This window comes from Geotrypetes seraphini, chromosome 3 (assembly GCF_902459505.1).
Source record: "Geotrypetes seraphini chromosome 3, aGeoSer1.1, whole genome shotgun sequence".
Taxonomy (NCBI): Eukaryota; Metazoa; Chordata; class Amphibia; order Gymnophiona; family Dermophiidae; genus Geotrypetes; species Geotrypetes seraphini.
In genome coordinates this window covers 372,003,472-372,014,651 of record NC_047086.1, presented here as the reverse complement: position 1 = coordinate 372,014,651, position 11,180 = coordinate 372,003,472, and the positions used below count along the sequence as shown (strand labels likewise).

The following is an 11,180-nucleotide window of genomic DNA, read 5'->3' as shown; positions in this document are numbered from 1 at the left end:
AAGGGATGGTTAACAAGACTACAAATGTTATAATACCCCTGTATTGCTCCATGGTGTGACCTCATCTGGAGTGTTGCATTCAATTCTGACAAAGGCATAGATGCTGAAACACTGTGAGTATCGAGTCTTCCAGTTCTCGCAGTGCTACTATCAATAAAGTGTACACCTGTGACTGAATTATTGATATCTCCTCCTCTCGACTCCTTTGTTGTGACTTCCTTATACAAACCTCGTATACACTTTTCTATGATGACATTGAGCCAAGAGAATTGGAGGTCCCTCCAATGGAAGAGGCATAGATGACAAGATCCACAGGTCTACGATCTGGAATGGAAGAGTTAAAATAAGAGGCATGAAGCCAATCTGACCCGGTTGCTAGAGAATTATGGGGGATATGTTATGTTCCTTTATCCAATACTAGCACACCTTGGGTGAATCACTATCTTCCATTCCTTAAGTACCCTCTAAGATTGTAAGCTCTTTGGGAAGGGACATTTTGTACCTGCATGCTTATCACCACTGTTCAAAGCTGCATACATTCACCAGCTTATTACCCGGCTATAGTTCTTGGATGCAGAGAGATATGGACCCATTACTGTGCTGGAGATGGAGAGGAATACAGTTTCTCTTTGACCGTCTCTGCTACACCAGAAGATATAGTACCTGCCTTTTACTAGGCAGCACTAATAGCTGTTCCTTGTGGAAACTGGTAGATGTTTTTATGGTCTAAAAACAAGAACTTTTGCTGCTGCTGAGTCTCCACCCCTGCCTGCCTCCCTCCCTCCCTCGGGATTATGTATGCCTTGTTTCTGGATCTCTTGGCAGGCTCTGACTCTAAAGAGCAAGATGGAATTCTTGGGAGAAATGTGATGTGTAGCCACACGCCAGGTTCCTGGCAGGGAGCCTGAGCTGAGACACGCACTCTACACTGGAGATTTATACACTAGGCTAGAAGCTGAATTCACTGCCGAGAGAGATTACGGGCTGTGCTGAGAGCTTTGAACACCCCCGAGATTAGCAGCTCCCACTGATGAGACAGTGCATCCAGAAGTAAAACCTGTGGAATCGGCAAGCAGTGAGACTTCTGGAACTGGTAAGCCCCCCTGCTGAGACACTACTGACTTCAGGGAGACCCTTTGGGACCAGAAAACACCTGGCTGAGACTTCAGAGAGACCTCTGGGATAAGCAAGTATCCTACAAGACACTACAGACTAGGGAGATCTCTGGGACCAGCAGTGAGACCTCTGGGACCAGCAGCCCCTCACTCTCTACTGATGCACTATACAGTCTGCAGTGAGACCTCTGGCACTACTAACCACCCTGCTGAGATCCTACAGCCTGCAGTGAGATCTCTGTGACCAGTAACTACCCTGCTGAGACACCATAGCCTGCAGTGAGACCTCTGGGACGGCGGCCTCCACCCTCTGCTAAGACACTCTATAATATAGCCTACAGTTATCCTCCTGAGATACCACAGCCTGCATTGAGACCGCTGAGTCCAGCAGCTCCCACCTCAGGGTGAGACACTACAACCAGCAGTGATACCTTTGGGAGCAGCAAGACCCTCTGAGCACCACCTCACTACTGAGACCCTTCAGCCTGCAGTATGGCTTATGGCTATTAGTTGACATGGACAGGGCAGAGCAGTTAACAAGTCAAATTAGAGAAACCAATATGAAAAGAATGCTAGATAAATTATAAGAACGAGAAAGCACTGCAGTCTACATTAGTAGCACCCCTGGAGATTTGCAGCTGCCTCTGCTGTTGAGTGGGATGACAATCTGCGCAAAACCGGTATTCGGGGAATTGAATTTTCATAGAGTTACAGCATCCATTGAGAGTCCTCCAAGATCTGCATCTCCCTCTTGCTATTGAGGGAGGTGGGAGATTACATCCTGTATGGTAAGGCTGCCAGGACATTCCTTTTATCCCTAGGAAAGGGAGAACTGAGACCAATAAGAGTCACCAGTTCCTTACTACTAAGAGGGGTGGGGATTTAGCCTCCCTTGAAAGCCACCCAGGATCTGCATGTCTCTCTTGCCGTTGGGAAGGGGTTTACAGCCTCTGTCCTCAGCTGCCTCTTAGCACTGATTCTAACTGAAAGCAGCCTGGATTAAGACTTGTGATGTTGACCTCCCTTCTCCATTGTGGATGCTGCAACATCTTCCGTGGACGAAAAGCCAGATAGGGGTAGAGGGTTCACCTCTCCTCTGATCCTTGCAGGTAAGATAACACGTGGCGCTTCTCTCATCCCTGGTCAGAGTGATCACTGACAAATCCCCCCTACACAGGACATTCCCTTTGTTAAAGTCATAATAAATATTACTGCTTATAAAAGGCTGCTCTTACTTCAAGACCCCCTCCCCTGCCCCACTCATCTGTAAGCTGGCTGGCAGCCTGGCTTCTCCTCATCCCCTATGTGTCCTGATTACAAAGGGAACATAATTTAGGAGATAGGGATCATATACTCAATATGGCTCTGTTCAACTGCCCATAATACCATGCCCCAAGCAACTGAGACAAACCAAGTGAGTGATAGAGGAGAAAGGGGAGACTGGGGATGGGCGAAAGAGTGGGGAAGAGAAACTTAAGGGAAAAAGAAGGCAAGGACAGAGAGGAATCCATGAACATGTAGAAGTGAAGAGGAAGGACAAGGGAGGATGGGTGGTGGGCACAGTAGGAGAGGGAAAGGATCACGGAGATGATGGGAGATGAAAAAGTATCTGATGAGGGGGAACACAGAAGTATCTGGAGAAGTAGATGATGGTGAAGGACCCAGCAGGAGCAGAAGGGAAAGGGAAAAGATGCAAGTGACAGGAGTGGGGGGGGGGGTGATTTGCTATCTACCCTCATCTTATAATTCTAGACTTACCAATGTGTATCATTTATAACATTTAGTCAGATTTCCTTTTCTAAGTATGACCAAATTAAAATAAAACAGGAGAGTTCTGCGTCTCATCCTTATGTAAACAAGATATCCTATATAATAAAACTCTAAGCGCGCATACGCACTTAGAGTTTTGTGATTCCTGGCTCCGTGAGGTGTGCCTCTGTGCCGAATTCGATTTTCGAACACAGAGGCAGGCCAGAACACGGAGCAACTCCCCCCTCGCCGTCACTCACCGCCAGAGTGCCGCCTCACTGCTGCCACTGATTCGGAGGGGGGGGGGCACAGGCGCACTTGCCAGCATCTTCTTTTCACCCTCCTCCCTCTTGCCTGCTCACCCATCCGCCGCGGCTCCTCTCTCGAACGGGCCGGGGACCGTAGCCAGCCGTTGATTGCCTCCACAAGCAAAGTGAGGAGCCTGCCCGGGCGGTGCAAGGTCTATGCCCTACCCCGGCTCTACCTAGTGCTGGCTGCATGGCTGAGCTGCTGCCGTTGCTGCTCCGCGCAACCCCAGCCTCCTCCTCCTCCCGCAGATGTGTGCGCACAGACGGGCGGGCAGCCCGCAGACAGGAGGCTGCCGAAGCCGGAAACGCACGAAACTTCCCCGGGGGGGGGGGGGAACGGCAAGCGACTGCAAGGAGGGAGTGGGAGCAGGCCACAGAGGCTGTCGGTGCCTGCAGGCCGCGGCGGCTTAAGGCGGATGTCGGTGGAGGGCAGACAAAAAAGAACTGAAATAAGGGTTGCTGCTGGACATGGGAAGAGGTGCTGATGGACGGGGGGGGGGGGGGAAAAGGAAGGGAGGCCTACTCCTGGACAGGGGGAGTAGAAAAGAGGTGCTGCTGGACAGGGGGGGCAGAAAAAGGAAGGGAGGCCTACTGCTGGACAGGGGGAACAGAAAAGAGGTACTGCTGGACAGGGGAAGAGGTGCTGATGGATGGGGGGGGCAAAAAAAGGAAGGGAGGCCTACTGCTGGACAGGGGGAGCAGAAAAGAGGTGCTGCTGGACAGGGGGGCAGAAAAAGGAAGAGAGGTCTATTGCTGGACAAGGGGAGCAGGAAAGAGGTGCTGCTGGACAGGGGAAGAGGTGCTGATAGACAGGGGGTGCAGAAAAAGGAAGGGAGGCCTATTGCTGGACAAGGGGAGCAGGAAAGAGGTGCTGCTGGACAGGGGGGAGTTAAAACAAAGGGAGAAGGGCTGCTGCTGGATAAGAGGAGCAGTGAAGGGGTGGTGGTGGACACAGGGGAAGAAAAAGGAAGGGAAAATGGACAGGGGGAGCAGGCAAGGGGTGGTGGTGGACAGCCGAGGTAAAAGAAAGACAGAAAGAAAGAAATACAGAAACAGGCTAAGGAGAGAGAAAGAGAGAAAGAAATAAATACAGACACACACACATATTCTAGCACCCGTTAATGTAACGGGCTTAAAAACTAGTACTTGTATAAATAAAGAGTTCCCCCCCAAAAAAACAATAAAGTCCTGTCAAAGTCCCCATTCCCACCTGACAAGAAAATTTGGTGCAGACAGGAACCCCAAATTGATCACAAACAAAAGTGTATATGCAAACACATGCCACACACACACACATCCACTGTTCCATCCACCCACACACAAACTTGATACTACGGATTCTCTGTGTCCATCCCAGGTTTTACCCCTCACTCCCTCTATAGCTAAGAATCCTCTGTGCTTATCTTAGCTGTGGGGGAGTGAGAGGTAAAGTCTGAGATAAGCTTTGAGGATCTTTAGCTGTAGGGGAAGTGAGGGGTAAAGCCTGTTTTAAGCAAAGAAGGTCCTTAGGTATGGAGGAGTGAGGGGTAAAGACTGGGATAATCACAGAAGATCCTTACCTGGGGGAGGGGGCAGGAGGGGGGGGGGGAGTGGTAAAGTCTTCCTTTAATTCTGTTGCTGCTTTTACCTCCAGCACCTCCTGTAAGATTTTTGCATGTTTTGCAGCCCGGATTTCCAAAAATGCATTCCACATGGGGAAATAGTTCGTAAAAGCCCTCTTTAGCTGTCCCTCTTTCGGCCTCATCGTATCTTTTCCTTGGAATAATTGTCCTTTTTTTTGTGAATCATTAATATCTTTCAGGTATTTGAATGCCTTTTTCATGTCTTCGTCCACACTCTCCTTCTCTTCTAGGGTATATATGATTTATACGTTGTACAGTTTGAACCAGGTGCAGGGGGCAGAAGAGACTGTCCTCGCTCCATGGAGCTTAGAATCTGGCCAAGCCGCGCAGAGAAAGTGGCTTATGAGAAACTTTGGGGCCCATTTGCGAAACTATGCTAAGCAACTGGCACGGGTGTTAATGTGTACTAACCGCTAACACAGATCTAACGGTTACTGCACGCTCAAGCCAACCAGCAACCTAAACATCCCGCACTAACTGCTTAGCCTAGGAGGGTGTGGATTTATAGAGAATGACACGGGGACAGATTTGTCTCCATCCCGGCGGGATCTATCTCCATCCCTGTCTCGTCTCCATGAGTTCTAAAGGGTTCAAGGTTTGTGCAGATGAGGACACAGGGATGAAGATAGATCCTCGGGGACAAGGGCATATTTGTCCCCGTGTCATTGGAATCCAGGCATGGCCCGTCCCGAGAGTGCATAGGGCATTCTGGCATGCTGTCAATGATTCCACTAAATATATACGGACACAGACGGTTTTGGTTATCCAAAAATGTTCAAGCTACTTAAATGTACTGATATTTGAGATCTTGTTGGGTCAGCATGCATCCAAACCACCATACAGTACAAAACCTAAACAAAAATGCTAATAAGTGAAGAAAACCAGACCTCAATATACTAGGCTCTTTGATTCAGAAAAAATCAAACAGAGCTCATATCATCATAGGTGTGTGAAAAAACTTCACTTGACATATATGGTAAAAAGTCCATTAAGAACATAAGGATAGCCTCACTGGGTCAGACCAATGGTCCATCAAGCCCAGTAACCCCTTCTCACAGTGGCCAATCCAGGTCCCTAGTACCTGGCCAAAACCCAAGGAGTTGCAACATTCCATGCTACCGATCCAGAGCAAGCAGTGGCTTCCCCCGTGTCTTTCTCAATAACAGACTATGGACTTTTCCTCCAGGAACTTGTCCAAACCTTTCTTAAAACCAGCTACGCTATCCGCTCTTACCACATCCTCTGGCAACACATTCCAGAGCTTAACTATTCTTTGAGTGAAAAAATGTTGCCTCCTATTGGTTTTAAAAGTATTTCCCTGTAACTTCATCGAGTGTCCCCTAGTCTTTGTAATTTTTGACAGAGTGATAAATCGATCCATTTGTACCCATTCTACTTCACTCAGGATTCTGTAGACTTCAATCCTATCTCCCCTCAGCCGTCTCTTTACCAAGCTGAAGAGAACATAAGAACATAAGAAGCGCCATCTCCGGATCAGACCCTCGGTCCATCAAGTCCGGCGATCCGCACACGCGGAGGCCCTGCCAGGTATACACCTGGCTTATTTTATAGCCAACCATATCTTTATATGCCTCTCTCAAGGAGATATGCATCTAGTTTGCTTTTGAAGCCTAGGACTGTCGATTCCGCAATAATCTCCCCTGGGAGAGTATTCCAGATGTCAACCACTCTCTGTGTGAAGCAGAACTTCCTGATATTAGTCCTGAACTTGCCCCCCCTTAGCTTCATTTCACGTCCTCTTGTCCGTGTCAAATTGGACAATGTAAATAATCTTCTCTAACTGTTTTAGTCTTTCCTCAAACAAGAGGAGTTCCATCCCCTTTACCATCTTGGTCGCTCTTCTTTGACCCTTTTCTCGTACCACTGTATCTTCCAATGAGAATATTGACTCTTTGATGCTGGACAAAATGGAAATGACAGAAAACAATGTCAAGCTTACCGGTATCTAATTTTCTGGGTCTCCTCTAGAACGCTTTTTAAAAATTGATGTTATATTGGTCACCCCTGCAGTCTTCAGATACCACACTTGATTTTAAATATAAGTTACAAATGACTAACAATAAGAACATAAGGATAGCCATACTGTGTCAGATTAATGGTCCATCTAGCCCAGTATCCTGTTTCCACAGTGGCCAATCACAAGTACCTGGCAGAAATCCAAATATTAGCAACACTCCATGCTACTGATTCCAGGGCAAGCAATGCAGCTTCCCCCATGTCTGTCTCAATAGCAGACTATGGACTTTTCCTCCAGATTCTTGTCTAGACCTTTTTTTTAAACCCAGCAACACTAACCACTATTACCATGAGTTCTAGATCTTAACTGTTTATTGAGTGAGAAAATATTTCCTCCTATTTGTTTTCAAGATATTTGCATGCAGTTTCATTGAGTGTCCCTTAGTCTTTGTCATTTTTGAATGTTTACCCGTTCTATACCACTCAACATTTTGTAGACCTCAATCATATCCCCCCTCGGCCGTCTCAGTTTCACTTTTTAGTTCTATCAGTATTCTGGGATTTGGAGCCTCCAGTCCAGGTGATTTCCCTTTCTTCAGTTTGTCAAGTTGCCTTATTATATCTTTCAGCTTTACAGAAATTTGCCACCATGCCATTTCACTTGATTTCATAAGAACATAAGAATTGCCACTGCTGGGTCAGACCAGTGGTCCATCGTGCCCAGCAGTCCGCTCCCGCGGCGACCCTTAGGTCAAAGACCAGTGCCCTAACTGAGGCCAGCCCTACCTGCGTCCGTTCCAGTTCAGCAGGAACTTATCTAACTTTGTCTTGAATCCCTGGAGAGTGTTTTCCCCTATAACAGCCTCCGGAAGACCTTCCTTACGTTTGTACGGAATCTATCCCCTTTTAACTTTAGAGAGTGCCCTCTTGTTCTCTCTATCTTGGAGAGGGTGAACAACCTGTCTTTATCTACTAAGTCTATTCCCTTCATTATCTTGAATATTTCGATCATGTCCCCTCTGTCTCCACTTTTCAAGGGAGAAGAGGCCCAGTTTCTCCTCCAACCCCTTAACCATTTTAATAGCTCTTCTCTGGACCCTTTCGAGTAGTACTGTGTCCTTCTTCATATATGGCAACCAGTGCTGGACGCAGTATTCCAGGTGAGGGCGTACCATGGTCCGGTACAGCAGCATAGAAACATAGAAATAGACGGCAGATAAGGGCCACGGCCCATCTAGTCTGCCCACCTTAATGACCCTCCCCTACCTTTCTCTGTGAAGAGAACCCACGTGACGATCCCATTTTGTCTTAAAATCGGGCACGCTGCTGGCCTCAATCACCTGAAGTGGAAGACCATTCCAGCGATCCACCACTCTCTCGGTGAAAAAGTACTTTCTGGTGTCACCGTGCAGCTTCCCTCCCCTGAGTTTCCACGGATGCCCTCTTGTAGCTATGGGACCTTTGAAAAAGAAGATATCTTCTTCCACCTTAATTCGGCCTGTGAGATATTTGAACGTCTCGATCATGTCTCCCCTCTCTCTGCGTTCCTCGAGAGAGTATAGCCGCAACTTATCCAGCCGTTCCTCGTACGGGAGGTCCTTGAGTCCTGAGACCATCCGGGTGGCCATTCGCTGGACCGACTCCAGTCTCAGCACATCTTTGCGGTAATGAGGCCTCCAGAATTGTACACAATATTCCAGATGGGGTCTCACCATGGATCTATACAATGGCATAATGACTTCAGGCTTACGATTGACGAAACCCCTACGTATACACCCTATGATTTGTCTAGACTTAGATGAAGCCTGCTCCACTTGATTGGCAGTCTTCATGTCTTCACTGATGATCACCCCTAAGTCCCGTTCTGCTACAGTCCTTGCTAGGATCTCGCCATTAAGGGTGTAACTTTTGCATGGATTTTGGCTTGCCAAGGTGCATGACTTTGCATTTTTTGGCATTGAAACCTAGTTGCCAGATCCTAGACCAGCGCTCCAATAGGAGTAGGTCGTGCTTCATATTGTCGGACATTGAGTTTTTGACCGTTGCACTCCTTTCTACTACATTGCATAGTTTGGCGTCATCTGCGAATAACGTTATTTTACCTCGAAGCCCTTCTGCCAAGTCTCTTATAAAGATATTGAACAGGATCGGGCCCAAGACCGAGCCCTGCGGCACTCCACTGATCACCTCCGTCATTTCAGAGGGGGTGCCGTTCACCACCACCCGCTGACGCCTGCCTCCAAGCCAGTTCTCAACCCATTTTGTCAAAGTGTCACCCAATCCTATAGAACTCATTTTGCTCAACAGCCTGCGGTATGGTACGCTATCGAAAGCTTTGCTGAAGTCTAAGTATACGATGTCCAGGGGCTCCCCAACATCCAGCTTCCTCGTCACCCAGTCAAAGAAGCATGATAACCTTCTCCAATCTGTTCGTGATCCCCTTCTTAAATCATTCCTAGCATCCTGTTCGCCCTTTTCACCGCCGCGGCACATTGCACGGACGGCTTCATCGACTTGTCGACCAGCACTCCCAAGTCTCTTTCCTGGAGGGTCTCTCCAAATACCGCCCCGGACATCCTGTATTCGTGTATAAGATTTTTGTTACTGACATGCATCACTTTACACTTATCCACGTTGAACCTCATTTGCCATGTTGCGGCCCATTTCTCGAGCGTGTTTATGTCACATTGCAGATCTTCACAATCCTCCAACTCATTACCATTAAATGCCTTTTCTGGCATGGGTAGCTCCCCAAAATTTTCCTCAGTGAAGACTGAAGCATAGAATTCGTTTAGTTTCTCTGATATGGCCTTGTCTTTCCTGAGGATCCTTGTTACGCCTCAATCGTCTCTTAGTGGTCCAACTTATTCTCTTACTGATTTCTTGTTTGTACCTGTAAAAGTTTTCATATGTTTTTAACCTGTGAAACAAGTTATCAGTGGTATAGTAAGGGGGGGAAGCAAACCACCCCTGGCACTGACGTGGTGGGGGTGCTGGCACCTCGCCTGCTCTTTGCCTTCCTGTCCTTCCCCGCCCCTCCCCTGCCATACGAGCACTTTCCCCCTCCCCCCCCTCCACCATGCCTTTAACTCTTCACTGGCATGAACAACAGCTCCAACCTGCTGTGTGCATCGGCCTCGTCTCTCTCTCTCTCTGAAGTCATCTCCTGGTTGCAGCACCAGGAAGTGACATCAGAAAGAGAACCGAGGCTGGCGTGGGCAGCAGGATGGAGATGCCGGTTGCACTGGTGAAGTTAAAGAGGTATGGGGAAGGAATGGGGGTGCGTGTGTGGCAGGGGGGCGGGGAAGGAGCAAGGGAGTGAAGTGGAGGGCATCTCCGTCCCAGGTGCCTCCCACCCTCGCTACGCCATTGCAAGTTATTTTCAAAGTCTCTCTTTGCTTTCTTTATCAGCACTTTATCTTTGGCTGGATCCTTCTTCCATTTTCTGAAGGATGTTCTTTTAGATCTGATAGCAAAACTGAAAATTGACATCCTTATGCCTTTGGCCAGCCCCTGGGTCTTCCCTCTGCTGCATCCCACCCACAGGAAATTGCTTTAGAGGATGCAGAACATGGCAGAGGGAAGACCCGGGGGATGGCCAAAGGCAGCGTGTCATGCTGCTGCCGCCGGTGACTGACGTAAACTTCACAGGACTGCGGGGGAATGAAAGAGATGAGGGAGCTGTGCCAGACACACAGGGAGAGAGAAGAGAAGAGACTGGATAAAAAGGTTAACCTGTAGATCAGGTAAGGTTAGAGACTGACTATTTTGATGCCATTAATTACTGGCACTCTGAGCCAGAGCCTCCCTGGTCCAATCAATGGTTAAGCTGACCTTGTTGAGCTCCCTTGATGTCCTGAGATATATCCCAACAACTTGGCTATTTTCTGTTATGGAAAATCTACAGTACACAAAAGCTTTCTACTGCAAATGGGGTTTGTTGCTTACTGTGAGCAGGTTTTGGAAACATTCCTCAGTTGTAGAGATCTGTGGGACTCATGGTAGAGAACTTTGTAAGTTTGGTCTCTTTTCGGTGAATACAGAGGGCAGAAAAATGAATTGTAGGGAGAAGAGAAGAAACATTTCTACAGATGACGTTCCACCAGTTGTCCGTAATTTAAATCTGACATCAGGATCAAATTTCTACTTCTGTGCAAAACGATGCAAGAGATTTGAAGTTCTCAGCAAACATTTTTCACCACTTGGCAGTATTTCCCATAATGCCATTCTGAGTCATTAGGTCAGAAGGAAGAACCTCCCTCAACTTCACCTGACAAATGATCAGTCCAGGCCGAAAGGAACGTCCCCTAATATCCAGCAGGGAAACTGGGTCAGACATGGTTCAATGAAAAGGAATGGCCACCAATACCAGATAATAGTAAACACAGTAAATATGAAATAAGACTATA

The 11,180-nt window shown here is 47.8% G+C and overlaps 1 protein-coding gene across 1 annotated transcript in view; it reads left to right on the top strand.

The window, feature by feature from the left end:
- The first annotated feature begins 973 nt into the window (after nucleotides 1-973).
- DLK2 (delta like non-canonical Notch ligand 2) overlaps nucleotides 974-11,180 on the top strand; it is a 38,039-nt gene continuing 27,832 nt past the window's right edge. Inside the window, exon 1 of the mRNA XM_033935865.1 lies at nucleotides 974-2,224. The gene's annotated coding sequence lies outside the window, so the exon portion shown is untranslated. The remainder of the gene's footprint in view (nucleotides 2,225-11,180) is intronic.